The following is a 17934-nucleotide window of genomic DNA, read 5'->3' as shown; positions in this document are numbered from 1 at the left end:
ATAACCATTTTGTGAACATATTCTATGCAAGTTCTAATAAAGATATATACACAGACCTGCATCTGATACCAAGTAGCCTGTGAATGACTTTTTACCATAATAGCTCTTAAAAAGTTATATCATTTGTTAGACAACCTTTTTTAGGTACACTGACATTTCACCCCCAAACCCACTAACAAAATACGCTGTAAGAAATCGTTACGGGCTGAATTGTGCCCCCCACCCCGCCCCAAATTTGTATGTTGAAGCCACGACCTCTGCTCCCCAGTCCCTCAGAATGTGACTGCATTTGGAGATAAGACCTTTAAAGAGGTGATTAAGTTAAAATGAGTCTGTCAGGGTGAGCCTCCATCTAATTTGACTGGTATCCTTGTAACAAGAGGATGTTTGAATGTACAGGGATGCAGGTACAGAGAAGAAAAGCCACGTGAGGACACAGCCAGAAGGCAGCCACCTGCAAGCCAAGGAGAGAGGCTTCAGAAGAAACCAAACCTGCCGACACCTTGACCTTGGCCTTCCAGCCTCCAGAACTGTGAGAGAATACATTTCTGTTGTTGAGAGACCCAGTCTACGGTAGTTTGTCGTGGCAGCCCGAACAGTTACAGAAGTGATGCTCAGCATGGTGGTTTTGGGCAGACAGTGGCTCACTGAGTCATTGACATACACTTTCACAACAGTGTATCACATGGAACAAATCTGAGGTGTGCATCATGGGACAAACCCCGAACGTTTTGATTTGCAGACTAAAGGTGAGCGAGGAGGTGGAGAGGGGTGCTCTGAGACCCTTCAGTCTTGGACACAGGGGCTGCTTCTGACACTGAAGCATGCCTGGCTTCCACTGTTTCACCCTCACCATGTCTCCTCTGCCATAACTTTATTTGAAGTGCATTTTGAGAACCGGATAACTGTGACCAAGCAGGACCCTACTGTCATCTGTGAACATATGCTATTTGTAACTGCCTAACTCTATGATAATTTAAAGGGTTTTCTCTTGCTTTTGCTGACCAGGATGGGGCTGGAAAGGGAGAGGGAACTCCACTGATCTGCCCACCCCCCTTATTTTGTTCTCCAGACCTCAGAGACAGCAGCTAGGTGTTTTGTGCATCTTGTTGGTAACTCACCCTAACTGCACATGCCTGCAGTTATTTTTAGCCCCTCCTGGTTTCTTTGTATTCTGTTGTCCCAGCCTGTGCACACGCTGCAGCAAGAGGTCTTAGGCCTCAGCCTGCCTAAAATGCCAGAAGCATCTATCAGCCTGACTTTAAATTGCACAAGTGTTTCTCTGGAGCACTTTTCCACAGACCCCTTTCCTAAGCACCTTTGCTTGAGGCACAGGAATATTAGAAAAGAGTTCTAAAGCTGGAGGTGAGCATCGTACCCAGCAGAAGAGAGGGGGCTGCTGCATCCACAAAAACAAGGGACAACTTTGCAACACATTGTTACCCTGTCTGTGATCTCTATGGAAACCAGTGCCGCCCCTTGAACTCTTAGTATAAACCCCCTACCTTCTCTCCCCAGGGGGTTCACAGTCTTGGAGGCATCAGCCCACTGTGACCTCTTTTACCTGGCAGAGAAATAAAGCTGTATTTTCTACTTCATCCAAAACTCTGTCCTCGAGTCTCAGTTCGGTAAGCAGGGTACCGAGGCTGAGTTTTGGCAATATAACCACGAGCCTCTCAAAAGCTGTAAAGCCAGTGAAGAAAGTTTGTAGAGAGAAGACTTCACTTTCTAAGGCAGGAGGCCCATATCCCACTCTTTGAAAGGTACAACAGACCTTCCTTGCACTGCTTTTATGAACAAACTGTATTTATTTACTCTAAAATTGTTATTACTTATAGAAACTCAATTTTGTACCTGTGTAAACAATCACTTGGTAATTCTGTATCTGAACATTTGGGGGTATCTTGGCTTGGGGTTAAATATATAATTTTCACACTAAAATTAATAAAAATTTTTTCATTGAAAAGCTTTTCCTAAAGGGCAGGCTTTTCAGGGGTTATTGTTAAGTGAGAGACAGGTGTACAGGCTTCTTTTTGTCTCCACAGAAATGGCAACTTAACAACACACTGTATGTTACAAGTAGAAATTAACATGTTTCTGGAGGAAAATTTGAGAATTTGTTACAAAGGCCTCTAAAACCAGTAAACCGCTGGACCTTGCAGTTCCACTTGTGGCAATTTATCCAAAGGAAACATAGCACAGGGATGTAGGCACTGGGATGTTCATCACAGCAGTGTTTACAACGTGGATCAATTACCAACATGGTGGAAAAGTCCACTCCATAGCACGTGTTGTTACACATGCAGCATGGTGCTATTTTTTTAAGGCAAGTATTTATATGCATTGAAAAATCTGGAGAGATACACACCAAAATGCTAACAGTCTATCCTTGGGGGATAGGATGAGGATTTTTCTTTTCTTTTTTTATTTGTGTTCTAAATGAACATAAATTTCTTTCTAAACTTTTTATCGTGGGATAATTCCAGATTCACATGCAGTTGCAAGAAAGCGTAGAGAGAGAGATTTTGTATCCTTTACCCAGTTTCCTTCCATGGTAACGTCTTGCAAAGCTATAGTTTAAGATCTCAACTAGGGTTTTGACACTGATATAGTCAAGATACAGAAACTTCCATCACCACCAGGATCTCCCCTGTTGCCCTTTTATAGCCACACTTACTTCCCTCCCACTCACCACCTACTCCTTAGACCCTGGCAGCAACTAATCTAGTCCCCATCTCTACAGTTTTGTCATCTCAAGAATGTTATACACAGAGAGTATATAACCCAGTGGGATTGGCTTTTTCTACTCAGCATAATTCCCTGGAGATCTATCTTGGTGGTTGCCTGTATCCATAGCTGTTCTTTTTTGCTTCTGAGTAGTCGTCCAAGGTGTGGATGTATCAGCGAGTTTAATCATTCACCCGCTGAAGGACATCTGGGTTGTTTCCAGTTATTGGTTATTGTGCATAAAGCTGCCAGGAACATTTGTTTACAGGTTTTTGTGTGGACACAGTTTTCATTTCTCTGGGATAAATGCCTGTGAGCACCATTGCTGGGTCGTAGGGTTGTTGCACATTTAATTTTTAAATAAACTGTCAAACTGTTTTTCAGAAAGGCTGTACCATTTTACATTCCCACCAGCAACGCATGAGACGTTTTCAGCCACTATTTTTGGGGTCATTTTCAGCCACACTTTTTTTCCCTCTACCTCCTGAACTCTGATGACACATATGTTAGATTTTCTGTTATGGTTCCCCAGGTCCATGAAGCTCCGTTCACTCTTTTCAGTCTACTTTTCTTGCTGTTGCTCAGACTAGATCATTTCTATTGTTCTATCTTCCACTATCTTCCAGCACGATGATTCTTCCCTTTGTCTCCTCCTTCTGCCATTGAGTCCATCCATTGAGTTTTTAATTTAACTCTGAAGTTTTCATTTGGTTCTTTGTTTTATTTTCTATTTTTTTGCCGAGACCTATTTTTTTCATTTGTGTCAAGTGTGTTCCTAGTTCCTCTTTGAAGCATTTTTGGGCTGCCTGCTTTAAGATCTTTGTCAGATAATTCAAACATTTCTGTTATTTCAGTGTTGACACGTAGTCTTTTTTTCATTCAGTTGAGATCTTCTGGGGTGTTGGTATGAAAGATATTTGGCTGAAACCTGGGTATCTTGGGTATTACATTACTAGACTCTAGACTTAATCAAACCTTCTGTTTTAGCTGGCGTCCTGTGACCTCGGTCCCGTAGTAGAAAGGGCCGTGCAGCCTCGTTACTGTGGGGTGGGGGTAGAAGCCAGGTTCCACACTGGGTCGTCTTTGATGCCCCAAGGTGGGTGCTCTTTACTGCTGGCATGGGTGAGGGTTCTGACTCCGCACACCGATACCTCCCTGGCGAGGAGGGGAAGGGTGCCTCTCTGCCTCTCTCCACGTGGCCTTCCCTGACACAGAGGGAGGGGTGCTCAGGACCCCACAATGATGACTCTCAACCCCCAATGAAGCCTCCCTGACACCACCCTGGAGGGGTTCGGGTGCCTCGTCACAGCCTGGCAAGGGTGGACTCTTGGCCCCTCACTTGGTCCTTACCGGCATAAGTGGAGTGGAGCCAGGTTTTTCTAGAGTGTTTGCTTCAAGTAGAGGAGTTACTGTCTAAGAGTTTTCTATCTTGAGAGGCTGCCCCTTTCCTGGTTCTTCGACTACAGAGGGCAGGCACTTGTTGGGGACTTTTTGCTCTGCCTGTGCCTATGGGCGTGTCTGGGTTGCCGGTTTCTCTTGCTCCAATTCTGGGATCCATTGAGGCCAAGGAGAAAACTCAAGCAAGTCACTGACGTGTCATCCCTCAGGTGCCAAGTTCCCCAGCATGTCTACCTTCTCTTCTCCACTTTTCAGAGTTCTCTTATGTTTGTATACATAATGCCCAGGGTTTTTATTTGTATTTATTTCAATAATTTAAGAATCAATGCAGAAACATCCATAGAAAGCTGAGTAGCTCCACCGAGTCCTGCCTGCCTGGTGTGCCCTGAGCCTCCTTGTTGTCTGGGTCCCTAACGGCCTCATTCTCAAAACAGAGATCATCGTGGACCTAACGCTTTAAGTTCCGAAAGAAGGTCAGTTTGCATTCACAGCAGGGCGTGGGCACCTGGGGAACAGGGAAGAGCTGGGCGCCATCGGCAAAGTGGGTCATTGAGTCCAGTTCCTCCCAGGATCCCCCAGTTGGCCTTCAGATGGGCCAGACGCCTGAGACACAGGTCAGCTCGGGAGCTGGGTCCCTCATTCAGAGACACGCTGGTAGAGCCCGGAAGAAATTCCACGGCCCACCAGCTCGCCGTGGTGCCACGTGCTGTGACTTTCTGTAAATTCTCCCTACTTTTATGTTTCAATTGCTTTCAACTAATTGGCCCTTTTCCTTCCAGTCTCTTTGTTCTTTGAGTGTGAGTAATTTTTAAGCCCAGAGAAGAACCTTGGAAATTCCCTGGCAGATAATGCTCGATTCTCACAACTTTTGTCATCCTTATTTAGAATTTTTGTGGTGCCTGCAGCTATGGCTCAAAGAATGGCTGACCAAGCCTTTCCCAGCATCTGTCTTGAAACCGTCTGGCTTCCCACTTGCCATATCAGGGATTCCCCTCTCTCTCCAGGAACCCCCCCTCACCCCCCACCCTGCCCAAATCACTTCTCTTCACCTGGAGGAGGAAGGAGGTAATTTCTATATGGCTGGTCAAGGTCTCAGAAAGAAATCAGCTCGGCCTTACAGAGCTTCTGCTATTCTTTCTGGGAAATTTTTTGGGGGCCTGGAACTCCATATCCTGGTTCAAAAGACCTGGGAACCAGCCAGCCCTGTCAGTACAGTGATGACCAAGAAGAATGCCCCAGGTGGCTGGGCATCAGTGGATGTTCTCGGACTTACTCTGCCTGGGTGGCAGCTCCTTTGTGCACACAGAGTGATGTCTGTGGGTGGGAGGGGAGGCCTGGAGTCCACCCTCAAGGGCCCCTGCCTCACTAATGAATTCAAGAGGAGGAGGGCTGAAATGGGGCTGGATGGCAAATGAGGTTGGCTGGGCGGGCCGGGAAGAGCCAGATGCCCTGGGAAGAGGGGCATGGAGCCCCTTTCTCTGTGCCCCTCCCCACTTCCTGTTTAGTTTTCAGGGCCAGTGACCATTGGGACTAGTGCCGATGTGCAGGCCAATCAAGAATCTTTCTTCCCATTTTACAGAGATGCCAACTGAGGCTCAGTGAGAAGTCCCACACCAGAGGGCCTTGCCGAGGCTCTTGGAATGTGCCCCAACTGTCAGCTAGTCACGGCTCCCAGGCGTCCACCTTCTGTCTCCCACTTACCCTCAGATCCAGCCCCCACGGGAGAGAAGGGCTGAGTTACCTCTGAGGCCTGCTGTGGTAATGGCCACACGAGGCCCTCATCCTTGGCCTGAGAAAGGGCTGTGGGGGCCCTAACCACTGGAACAGACTTGGGGCTGGGCCTTGGGTTCCAACAATGGAGAGCCAGGCTCCCCTGCTCTGGCCATTCACAAATATTTGTCAGCGGGTGCTGGCTGAGCTGGCCAAAACCAGCTCCTCTCTCTTCTGTGTTTGCTGGCCCCGAGTTTCGTCGATACCTTCCTTCAGGGGCCAGCTGGCAGCTCACCACAAAACCTGTGGGTTTAGGTTTGGCTGAGCTGGGGATGAGCTGCTGTTGCTCCCGGTGGCCGGGTAAGGAAGCCACACTTGGTCTCAGATCCCCGGATGTGTGGGTCCAGGCTGGGGAGACATACTAGACATGCAGCCTTGCAGCCAACAAGGGCAGAAATCCACCTCTCTCCCTGCTTAATATGTTCTAATCTCTCTGGGGAAGTTTTCTCAGGGGGGTGGGGGAGGGAGGGGGGAGGAATGGCTTAGGAGGGAAGATTAATATTCCATTTGAGCTACTGGCAACACCTGCTGTTAGGGAAATAATGCTTTTTTTTTTTTTAAGAATGGAAATTGTCAGTATGGTTTTTTTCCATCACTCATTTAGTTTATTCTTCTTCTTTGGGTTCTGAAATCAGATGTCTTGTTTCGCTCTAAGGCTGCTCTCTTTTATTAAAAAAAAAAAAGTTCTCTGAAGACCACAGCTGCATTTTGGGAGGTGGGTGTAGGGAGAATAACTTCAGATTTTGTTTTTAAAAATGATTTTAACAGCAGTCCAAGCGCAGACAAACATCTCTCTGTTCATTTTTTTATTTCATAATCATTCCCAACTAGATATTCCGAGGGCCACTGACTTATTATGGTTCTCTCAATGTCGGACACTTCACCACATAATTTGTAGGTCTGCTTAAAAATTTCTGAAAGCAAAATTCCTAGGGCATTTTGGTTTTAAAACTATGCATGGGCTCATATTTCTTGCCTTCAGAGAAAGTGATGACTGCCTATTACTAGCTTCGGCGCCTCCGTTCCTGCCCACCTACACTGGCCCTGCACAGGTCCCACCTCCCCTGCCCCAGCGGCCGTGACCAAGCACGAGCTGGGGTGTGATGGACGGGGCTTCTCTGCAGCTCAGGGGCTGCTTAGCTTAGCTTGGCCTATGGGGCCCAGAAACTAGGGGGCCCCTGCCACACATGTCTGCCTCTTTTTGCAGAATGACTGGAGAACTCAGCAAGGAAAAGCATAGGGGAGACTTCCTTCCTTCCTCAGGGAGCCAGCACGACACTGACTTAACAAAGGGACAAGGATCCGAGCAGCCTGCATCAGCTGAACGCCTGCTATGCATTGGGGCTGAATTGGAGGAGGGAAATTCCCCGAGTCCGTCTGCAGGACACTCTGCATCTGGTCTGTCTGGGAGACTGCTGCCAGCTTGCAGCCTGTGTCTCTGTCCCCCTCTGTGTCAGCCCTCAGCTCAGGGGTGGCTGTGAGGACCACCCGAGCGGCAGCACAAAAAGTCTTACAGATGAGTGAGCCAAGGTTCAGAGAGGTTGCTTCGTTCCCTGCGGGTTGCCCAGCTAGCTAGCGGCAAAGCCTGTACCAGAACTCGGATCTGTGCTTCTGCTCTAAGGTACTGCTTGAAACCCTGCGTGACTGAATTTAACGATGACTTGTCCGAGTTCTTGGTGCTCTCTCTGGAGACCTGGGGCACCACTACAAAGCTAAGGACAACTGAATCACCTGGAATTGTAAATAAAACGATCATCAACACCATCGCAGTAGCAGCAGCACCGTCGTAGCCGGCTCTCTGAGTGCCAGCCCCACTCCGGCACCAGGTTCCCCTGACCCTCCGTGAGGAGCGCCACGTGCTTCAGGAACATTCCTGCTGCCTCGGACGGTCAGCCGAGCTTTGGATCCTCCCACTGCGACAGACTCTGGGGCTCTCCTTTCACTCAGAATTGGGTAGGAAATGATTCGAGACTAAGGTCACCTCCAGCCAAAGCAAAAGTTCACGTAAGAAGTTCAGTATTCTACTGCCTGGATTGAAAGCTTTAGACACCAGCTGTTTACCTGGCCAAAGGGACGCTCTGGAATGGAAGAGAAAAGATTCTTCTCACCAATTACAGAGTGAATGAAGGAAGGAATGATGAGGGGCAAGGCTGGTTCATTTACTGCTTCATTAATTAAACATGTTCTGAGATTCTGCTCGGCCTGGAGGTTAGTCAGAGATGTCAACGGGCTCGCCCCAGGCCACGCAGGAGCACTCTGAGGGAACCTTGGGGTGGGGGAGTGACCAAAGCTGTTCAGCTGCCCCCAAGGAGTCTCTCAACACCTCTCCTACACCCACCCAGACTTCGAGGCTCAGATCTGCCCAGGAGCCCTCCCCAGCTCCCAGGATGCTCCCTCCCTATCTCCGGGCTCCTAAGGCGATTATCGCCTGGCTTCCCTAGTCTCTGCCACCAAAGATGGCCTTGTGCGTTCCTCTTATGTGCCCTTAAAAGCATCCACTTCCTTCAGAAGGTCGCAAAACTTTCTCTAAACCTTCCTCGGGGTCCATTGTGAGGCTGGGCATTCATTCATGCCTGAAATGAGTCCTGCAACATGCCAGGTCCTGGGGACGCAGTGATGACTCGGACACGGGGCTGTGTCCTTCCAGAGCTTAGGATCCTTTTGGAGAGACAGACACTAATCCATTACTTACAGAAACAGGCATCTGGCTACAACCAGGGACAAGAGTCATGAAGGAAAGGAAGCAGAGTGTGGCACAGGGGCCTGTCCTGGTCTGCTCCTAGAGGCAGGGCTGGCCACAGAATTTGTGGGATCCTGAGCAAACTGACAACGTGGGCCTCTTGTTCAAAAACTGTTGATGTCATGACAATCACAGCAGAGCATTAAACCAAAGGCAGCCCTTCTGAGCATGGGTCCTGCACAGGGCACAGACCGGCCACCCGAGAAGCCAGCCCTGCCCGGAGGGCCGCCCCGAGGAATGGGGCTGGACCTGTGATCACAAGGATGCAGCGTAAGAGTAATGACGCACTAAACTTGGGCCAGCCACAGCTTTCATTAACCTAGGAGGGAGGGACCACTGTTCACCCTGTTTTACCGAGATGTCAGGCACAGAAGGGTAATTACTTGCTTAAGGCCACACAGCTTGCAAGAAGCAGAACTTGGTTTGAACTCAGGTGGTTTGGCCCTAGAATGTGTGCCCTCAACCACCACACTCTTTTGTCTCAAGGTTTTGTGGCCTGTTCCAGGGTCCTGAGGGCCTGGGGCAGCCCGTACACCACTCTTGAGCCACTGGAACCCAAATCCTGAGCTCTTGGACAAAGCTGGTGGGGGAGGGGTCATGGACTTGGCAGCATGTGGTGCAGAAGCGGGGCTAGATCTGCAGAAGCAAAGGCCAAAGGCTGAGCCAGAGGCCACTGGGAGCGGGGAAGCTGAGGCCCATGAGAGGGGAAAGCCTGGGAGGGCTCTGGACTGGTGCTCTGGGTCGAGGTTTGGAAATCCGGCCTTCCAGCCTTGGCTCCACTGCGTCTGGGGAAAACCACAGAAGCCACATGTGGCCTTCGGGTTTCCATCTGTGCTGGGAACAATCCTTTCCCCACCACAATCTCCTAGTTCCTGTGGCTGGGGCCTGTGGGGCAGGGCTGGGGGGAGTTTGAGTTTTTAGGTGGCCCTCTGGCTTCACCGCTGCACTCAAGGCTGTGGGGGGCAGGTGATGTGAGTGGGAGGAGCTGCAGGCTCCTGCCACCCTCCTCCATCCTCGGGCAGCACCAAAAGCCACAGGGAAATGGCTTTCTTTGGGGTATTAAATGGGGCTGTAAGTCTCATTCAACTGCCGAGGCATTTCTGAGGCCCTCTTCTCAAACCCACTGGAAATCCAGGGCTCCCAGTACCAATTTGCTGGGTGACTTTGGGCAATTCCCCAATTCCCCGTGTCTCAATATTCCTACCTGTAGAATGGGCACATCAACCCCCCACTCAACCATTTCCTTAGATGGGTTCCCACCTTCTCTGCATTCCTGCCTGGATCACAAGGCCTGTCTGAAGTCACAATACAATCGAGCCTGGGAGAGCCTTTGGGGAACAAAAGCACATTATAAATATGAAGTATTATTTTTGTTCCAGGGTGAATCAGGCATTCCAAGAATCCTTGGCCTCATACGTTCAGAGGCAGTGTGATGTCATGCGAAGAGCACGCGGCTGCCCTCGCGGACTGTTTCCAGGGAAAGGCCCTCGCCCTTCCGCCCAGCCCAGCCAAGCCCTGCAGTCTCTGAGTCTGGCCCATGGACCCTCAGTGCAGCCTGCTGGTGAGTCCAGGTATCCCCCGGCTACGTGCCCACCCTGGGTGTGCACTCAGAGTCTGGTGGACACCAGCCACGGATGCGGGTAAGTATCAGCTGGGATGCTTGATTTCCCAGCAAAATTGAAATTGTGGCTAAATTAACCAAGTTGTGTCCATCAGCACCAGGAAGCAAAATCTGGCCAGGACACCTTTCTGGAGCCTTGAGAGGCTGCCCGCTCCCATCCACTTTTCCTAAAGAACTGAGGAAGCCCAGCTGTGGGTGTGAACTTGCCCCAGTGCATGGCCATCTTCCATATACCTTCATGGCCAGAATACAGAAAGTGTCCAACACAGACTCCCAGGGTATTTACTGAGAGGCAATACACTGTAGTTCAAAGTACAGACTTTGGAGTCAGACCCCAGAGTTCAAATCCAGGCTCTGAACTGCCAGCTGTGCAATTCTGGGCAAGCTCCTTAACCACGCTGGGCCAGATCTTTATAACCTGTAAAATGGGGCCAAATAGAGGACCCATCTCATAGAGTTCCTGTGAGTTTTAAAGGAAGTGATGCATATGTTGTTTCAGTGTTGCATCTAATAATATTATATTGTGGGTTTTCCAAGCAACGTAGCATGAATCCATCAGATAGATACTCCAAGGAAGTAATAAGCATGAGTGCACCCATAGTGCAGGTGGGAGAAACGGGCCTTTTCAAGGCTTAGGAATCAAGGAAGTCACCCTAGATGTCTAGCTTCTGCTTCTGCTTTGCTTCTGGCCTCTAAGGGCTGTATTTTGGACGTAATTTCCCACCAAGAAAGTCTTCATTGCCAAATACTCACCACATCACCCCAAGGGAAACACTGTCCAAGGGGTTTTCCAAAGGCTTAGGGGCCACCTCCAGTGACTTCCTTACTCCAGCCTCCAGCCTGGCCACTCGGATCCACCACAGTTGGCCAACCGGCCTCAGACGGCTCCACATACAGCACCTGCTCCGTGAGATGACTGACTTCCGAGGCCCTATCGAAATAGCCCTCTTCACCATCTTAATTTCACCATCTCCACGTAGTGGAGCAGCCCTCAACCTGGATCAGGAAGGACAAAGTGGAAGAGGGAGGGATGGAGAGATAGTCCTCTAAGAGTTGGTTAAATCCCGGGTGGGACCAACTGCTGAGTCCTTAAAGTCACAGCCTGAGCTCACCTAATGGAAGAACTTCTTCAGGAGAGCTGCCTCCCAACAGAGGGGGCTGCCTGGGAAATGTAGTGAGCCCCCCGTCATTGGAGGTGTCCAAACATGCACCAAAAGTTAGCTAGGGGGCCCTCCTGTACCTAACCTGCTCATTCTGCAATCAGTACCCCCTCCACAAAGCCCTATGGGTTTAGCAGCACCCCAGCCCCCACCCCCAGGATCCTCACCTGGAGACGCAGCATGATGCAGTGACAACGTGGAAATCAGACATATGTGGGTTCACATTCTGGTTTTGCCCCTGTCTAGCTGGATGGTCTTGGACAAGCTACCTAAACTTCCTGCCCCTCAGTTGTTTTATTAATCAAATGAACCTCACAACCAGAAAATAGGCGAGGGGTGGAGCTGAAAAGATGACCACAGGGCAGAGGGATTAACTTTGCCCCCTCACGCCTCTGCCTCTGGCCGGCCCTGGGTACTCGGGTGAAGGAATGATGGCTTCGTTATGGGAAGCGGAGGATCCCAGGGAAGCGGAGGATCCCAGGGCAGCTCCTGAGCTGTTCCGGCTTTGTGGGCTGCGGAGCACTGCCGAGCCTCCAGGCTCTCTGGGGAAACCCTGCCAGCTACCGGCCCGCCTCCCTCCGTCAGCCATCACATCCTGCCACCCTCTGGGACAGCCTCCTCCCTCACAGCTTCATTACTGACAGGTTTGCTCTGTCCCTGAAGGGCTGTTTTTTCCATCCCGGGAAGAAGAGGAAATGTGAAATGGAGTTAGCTGAAGTAGGGCCTCCCTCGGGCCACATTTTTCAGCCAGGGCTGGTGGAACTGACAAGTCCATGGCGAGGCGTCACAGCGCAGGGAGAACCGCCCAACAGGTTCAGTAACCTCAGACCCCAACCCCCACCCGGTCGTCCTGGGACACGGCTGCCCAGCAGGTGGGTTCTTGGGCTAGAATCTTCCCAAGAGCAAGGAGACTTGTAGCATGGTGCTGAAAACCTTCAGCCAAGAGTCTGTCTAGATATACGTATACAGGGACATTCAGACAGGTGACAAGGACTTACTCTCCCTAGCTCCCACAGGCAGGGTCCTGACGCTGAGAGCAGTGAGTTTAAAATCAACCAGAGACTCTCCCTGACAGCAGAAAGACCACCAGTAAAATTAGAAGGAAAGATGGAATTAGAAGATCACTGGGCAACCACCATGGTAGCAGTTGTTTTAAGCAAGAATCATCAATGGAGGTTAGTGGGTGAAAAGTTTGAGGAAAAGATGAATATTGGCACAGTCTCAAAGTATCTCCCCACAAGCTATTTCTTAATGACAAAGGGAAAGCTCATAATTTTACAATGGAGAATCTTGGCGGATACTGCCATAACCAAGCAATCAAGGTCAACATCACCAGTCCTGGAGTGAAGGGACAGCATGAGTGTCCTGGTATGAGGCACTGGGAAGAAAACAGCGTCCCCCAAGTGCGAATAACCTGAGTCTGATCATGAGGAAATATCAGAGAAACCCGAGTGAGGGGCCACCGACAAAAAACAACTAGCTGTCCTTTAAAAAAGTCCATGAAATACAAAGACAAGGGAACTGTCCCCTGATTAAAAGAAACTAAAGAGAGATGACAATTGAATGTAACCCATGAGCTAGGCTCACTGGAGAGAGATGAGTAAGGACTGTGGTATTAAGAATAACCACATTGCAGCAATGTTAGTTTCTCGATTTTGATCATTTTACTGTAGCTATGAAAAAAATGTCTTTATAAAGAAACACACTGTGAAGTATCTAGCAGTGAAAAGGCATTCTTTTGGCAACTTACTCTTACTCAGGTCAGAAAAAAAAATGTATACGAAAGAGAGAAAGATAAAGTAAATGCAGTAAAATGTTAGTATTTGAGGAACCTGGGTGAAGAATAGACGGGGAATCTTTGTACTATCCCTGCAGCTGTTCTGTGCATCTGAGGTTTTGTTTTTGTTTTTTAATTTTCTTTTCCTTTTTTTTTTTTTTGGTGGGGGAAGGAGGTAATTAGGTTGGTTGGTTTGTTGGTTGGTTTATTTATTTATTTTAGAGGAGGTACTGGGGATTGAACTCAGGACCTCGTGCATGCTAAGCGTGCGCTCTAGCAGTGTGAGCTATCTACCCTCCCCACTCATCTGAGATTTTGTTGAAATCAAAAGTTTTTAAAAACGAGTAGGATCCTCTTCTCTTAGAAGAGAAGAGAGAGGGCATTCTAGAAGAAACTCAGACTCAACAAAGCTTTGGTAGCAATTTTTCTTAAGTCAATTTCTTAAGTATCTGGCAAATCAAATAAAATACAATAAAATTGACCCCAGAAGGTGCTGCTTCACCTAGCAGCTGGCAAAACTGCGGAGGTCTCTCACTGTAGGGGTGGCCCCGCCAGAGGTGAACACAGAGCTCACTGTCCATTTGAGTCCTTGAGACCTACAGAAAATTTCTCAATGAGGCTCAAGCATCTGGGCTCCAACTGAAGGACAGCAGCCAAACTCCTACAACCCTGGGGCGCAGGCCTGAGTCGACCCGTGCACCATCACAAGCAAGTCAATTTGCCCTTCTGGGTAGTAACTGGAGCTTCCCAAAGCAAGACTCTGTTCCCTAGGGTGGGCCTCTCTGGCATCCGCCAGGAGACCTAGCTCCTCAGTGAGTGAGAAAAAGAACATATTTTTACACTTATTTTTATACCTGTGGAAACTGAGGCAGTTTAGTGGGCTGGCCACAGCCTTACTCCACTTTTTTAGACTTAAAAATGCCTATCACACTAATATATCATCTTGCAAACACACTTAGGACTTAAAAAAATTGTTATTTTCTTTTTTTAAACAATTTAAAATTTTATTTTATTTTTTCACCTTAATGGAGGTACGGGGGATTGAACCCAGGACCTTGTGCATTGCTGAGTTCATGCTGTACCACTGATGTATACCTGCCTCCCAAACATTTTGTTATTTTTGATGGTATACAATAAAGATATTATTTTATGTAAAACACAGTTTTTAGATTAATATGTCATTGGGAATAAATTGTAAGGTTCATGTTTAATATGATCTTTAATAACACTATGATTAAAGGCAAAATTTTACCTTCCCACTTATCAAGTGATGTCTTCTCCTTCACTTATTGTAAATGAGTTATGAAAGCAAAAGCATAATTTTCTACAAAGAAATTTCAAAATGACATATTATCATTTCATTGTGGCTTTGGCGCCAGATACACGCTCACGCGGAGGCTGAAGTCTGACTATATAAGGCAATGATATATAAGAAAAAGAAACAAAAAGCAAAAACTGATTTTGAAGCCCACTGTTTGGAATTCTCAAATTTGAGGTTTGTTTAATAAAAAATCAGCTGGTTTGTTTTTGTAATTTTCTTGCTTTGTTTCTAAATGGCGAGACGTGAGAATTTTCAGGAAGCGCTTACAATCACTTCTGCTCAAATAGCAGGGCGTGAGCGGGGAGGGTCTTGACTCCGGGGCTCAGAGTCGGGCTGCCCGCCAGGCTCAGGGTCTCTCCAGGCCCCGGGAGCTGCCACACGGGGATTCCGACCAGAGGAACGGGGCTCCGGGGCCGAGCAGAGCACCCGAGGCGAGCGTGCAGAGTTATTACCACTTGTATGTTCCTCAGGAACCAGCCTTTTAATATCAGTGCTCTTTAATGCTTCCTGCCTTTAACCAACTGTCCATTACGGGTACAAATTAAATATTTGACTAAGAATAAAAATCATTTCAAACTGCGTAATGGTCAAAACCACCGAAGTGGCTCTCGGGCTGCTGAGTGATGAACTGGCCCAGGGGCTGGGTCTCGGGCGCGCCCCTCTCATGTGTGGTAAAGTCACAGTCCACACCCACGGGCAGGGTCTCACACTGTGAGCTCCCAGAGGTGAAAAGAGACCCCTGGCATGAGGGTAAGAGCACAACTCTGGGGCCAGCCAGGCCTGGGTTCAAGTCAGGGCCCTGTCATCTCCTTGCTGTGTGCCTTGGGCAAGGCTCTTACTGGTCTGTGCCTCAGTTTCCCATTTGCAAAATGGTAATGAAAGGGGTACTGCCTAGGGTTCTGAGGGATAAGTGAGCTTCAGTTGGCCTGGTACTTGACACAGAGCAAGGGCTCGGCAAGGAGCCCACGCTGCTGCTGTCACAGCTTCACTCGGAAGCAGCAGCAGTGACAAGTCAGGACTCTGGATGAGGTGCTCGCTCCGTGTGTGAGCCCAGGAGACACCTCCTTGGGAACCCCCAGGTTCCTTGCAAACTTGGCATCTTCCATGTGACCTCAGGTTTGCAGCTCCAGTGTGGGGTGTTCAGAAGGGTTTGAATTTTCCTGCTGGCCCCTGGGGGAGTCTTAAACTTGAAAATCCACTGACAGTCTAAGCACGGTGCTCTGACATGCCAGTCCCCCTTCCCCAAGGGTGTCCATGCCATCCCCCCACTAGAACTCCCCCTTCGCTCATCTTTTTGCCTCAAAATACCTTCTCATGGGTTTTGGTGCTGAAGCAGGGGAACTGCCCTGGTTGCCTGGCGCAGGGTGAATGCAGCTGTCCCTCCGGTCTTTCCCGGAATTGATGGGAAGTATCAGTGCACTCGCGGCCTCTGTCCACAGCTCATTCCTGGACAGTGGTGGTCCCTGCCAGGTCACTCCAGGAGGTGTCAGGCTCCACTGGAAACGGATGTTTAGGTTCTCACTGTGAGGGTGTGGGAAGTGGTCTGTGACAGGGGGACGAGGAAGGTGTTTTGGAGGACTCCCTAGGGGACCCTGGTTGCAGTAGCCATTCCCTGTTTCTCGGTCCCCGTCCTGTGTGGAGGATGGCCCTGAAGGCAGGTGATGGGGAGGTGAAGGTGGCATAGGGTTGGGGTCTCTCAGCACAGCCCAGCGAGCCCATTCCTTCCCAGTGGGCAATCTGGTCAGAAGGGGAAGTGATGTGATTGAGGTGCTGGCAAAGCTCTCGGGCAGGGCTGGGCCCAGGGGTTTTACACTCTCATTTCTGAGGCACTGGGTACCCTCTGCCAAAGGAGAGGAGGGACAAAGCAACCGGGGATGCTAGCTGGAGAGGTGGGCCACCAGGTGCCACCCCAGCTCTGTGGCTGCTGGCTGTGTGCCACTGGGTTAATGAAAACACCTCCCTGGGCCTCAGTTCTCTTTTCTAACAACAACAACAACAACAACAACAACATGATAATGAATAATGCTTGAATGGCACTTTCTATGTCCAAGGCACTGTTCTAAGAACACAGATTAACTCATTCAGTCATTTCCACAACTCTGTGGAGTGGACAGAAACATTATCCTCATTTTACAGCTGACAAAACAGGCAGAGAGAAGTTAAGTAACTTGCCCAGGTCACACAGCCAGAAAGTAGGAAGCTGGGGAGAGTCCACGCGAAACTTCTGGACTTGGCAGAGGGGTAGGGTCTAGAGAAAATAATTTCTAGAGATCTGTTAACATTGTAATGTTTCTCCAACCTGTTAATAATCTTTTCATGGTCTGTTTTTGGCTGCCCCAGGCTTCCAACGAGCTGAGCACAGCGGGGAAGAAGAGGTGCAGGGAGCTGGACCTTCCAAGACCAGAGCTTCTCCGCTCTCTGGGGACACAGAGGAACAGTCAGGCAGGCCACGGGCGAGGACTTGAGTGGCTACGATGCCCTGATGGGTGGCAATAAAACCCTTCCCGCTCTGGTCACCTAGGCATAAAGTGTCACAGGGAAATGGCAGAACAATCAGCCTGAGCCTGGGGGGTGGGGCCTGGTAAGACCAGAGCTGGGTGGGTTTCTGGGAGGGAGGGAGGGTGGCCCAGCAGGGGAGGCCCAGACATGGTCAGGGAGTGGGGAGTGGTCTGGCTGACTTGAGACATGGGGCGCAGGGGCAATGAAGGTGGGGTGGTGGGAAGAGATGCTGGAAAGTTAGGTTGGGGCCAGGTCTTGGGGGCTCTGGAGGCTGATGGTGGAGAAAGGGCAGGAATTTTGGTTCTGGTGAGAGGAAGCTTTCTCTGAGCCTGGAAGCTGGATGGTCAGAGCTGGGCTGGCAGCCAGGCCAGGGAGCGGCTGGGTCGCTGGTGGCTGAGAGGGGTTGCAGGAAGCTAAGCCAAGAGAAAGAAAGGGAGCTGTAAGCGAGGACCGTCTGGCAACCTGCCTGAATGCAGGCCCTGGCTCTGCCTCTGATGCACTGCGGGACCCGGGGTGAGTCATGTCCCTTCTTTCTGCCTCAGTTGCCCCACCTGTAAAATGTGCATATAAAAGCACCTACCTCAAAGGGGCGGCTGTACTGACAATGTGTGTTGATGACTGTAGAGCCCTTTGAACAGAGGACGTGCTAAGAATTTATTAAATATGATGGGCATGCCTGACATACTTGGAGACATATCAGCAGGAAGCAATCTGGGCCACCCCAGATACCCAGGCAGACACAGAGCGGGAGGGGGAGGAGCAGACAGGAGCATGTGTTTAAACCACCAGCATGGCTGCCTCCCATGGTTCCTTAACTGAGGGATTAACTAAAGGCATCTGTGAACTTTGAAACCATAACTCATCACTGAGCGGTGCCCCCCATGGGGCTCTCAGCTTCCTGCCGCCTCTGACACCTGCTCT

At 49.6% G+C, this 17934-nt stretch overlaps 1 protein-coding gene across 9 annotated transcripts in view; it reads right to left on the bottom strand.

The window, feature by feature from the left end:
- Positions 1 to 17934, bottom strand: part of CTIF (cap binding complex dependent translation initiation factor) — a 286942-nt gene that overhangs the window by 93755 nt on the left and 175253 nt on the right. The window lies entirely within an intron of this gene.

The sequence above is a fragment of the Camelus ferus genome, chromosome 30 (genome assembly GCF_009834535.1).
Source record: "Camelus ferus isolate YT-003-E chromosome 30, BCGSAC_Cfer_1.0, whole genome shotgun sequence".
In the NCBI taxonomy this organism is placed as follows: Eukaryota; Metazoa; Chordata; class Mammalia; order Artiodactyla; family Camelidae; genus Camelus; species Camelus ferus.
Note: the sequence above shows the minus strand (reverse complement) of the source record. Positions and strands in the feature narration are given on the sequence as shown.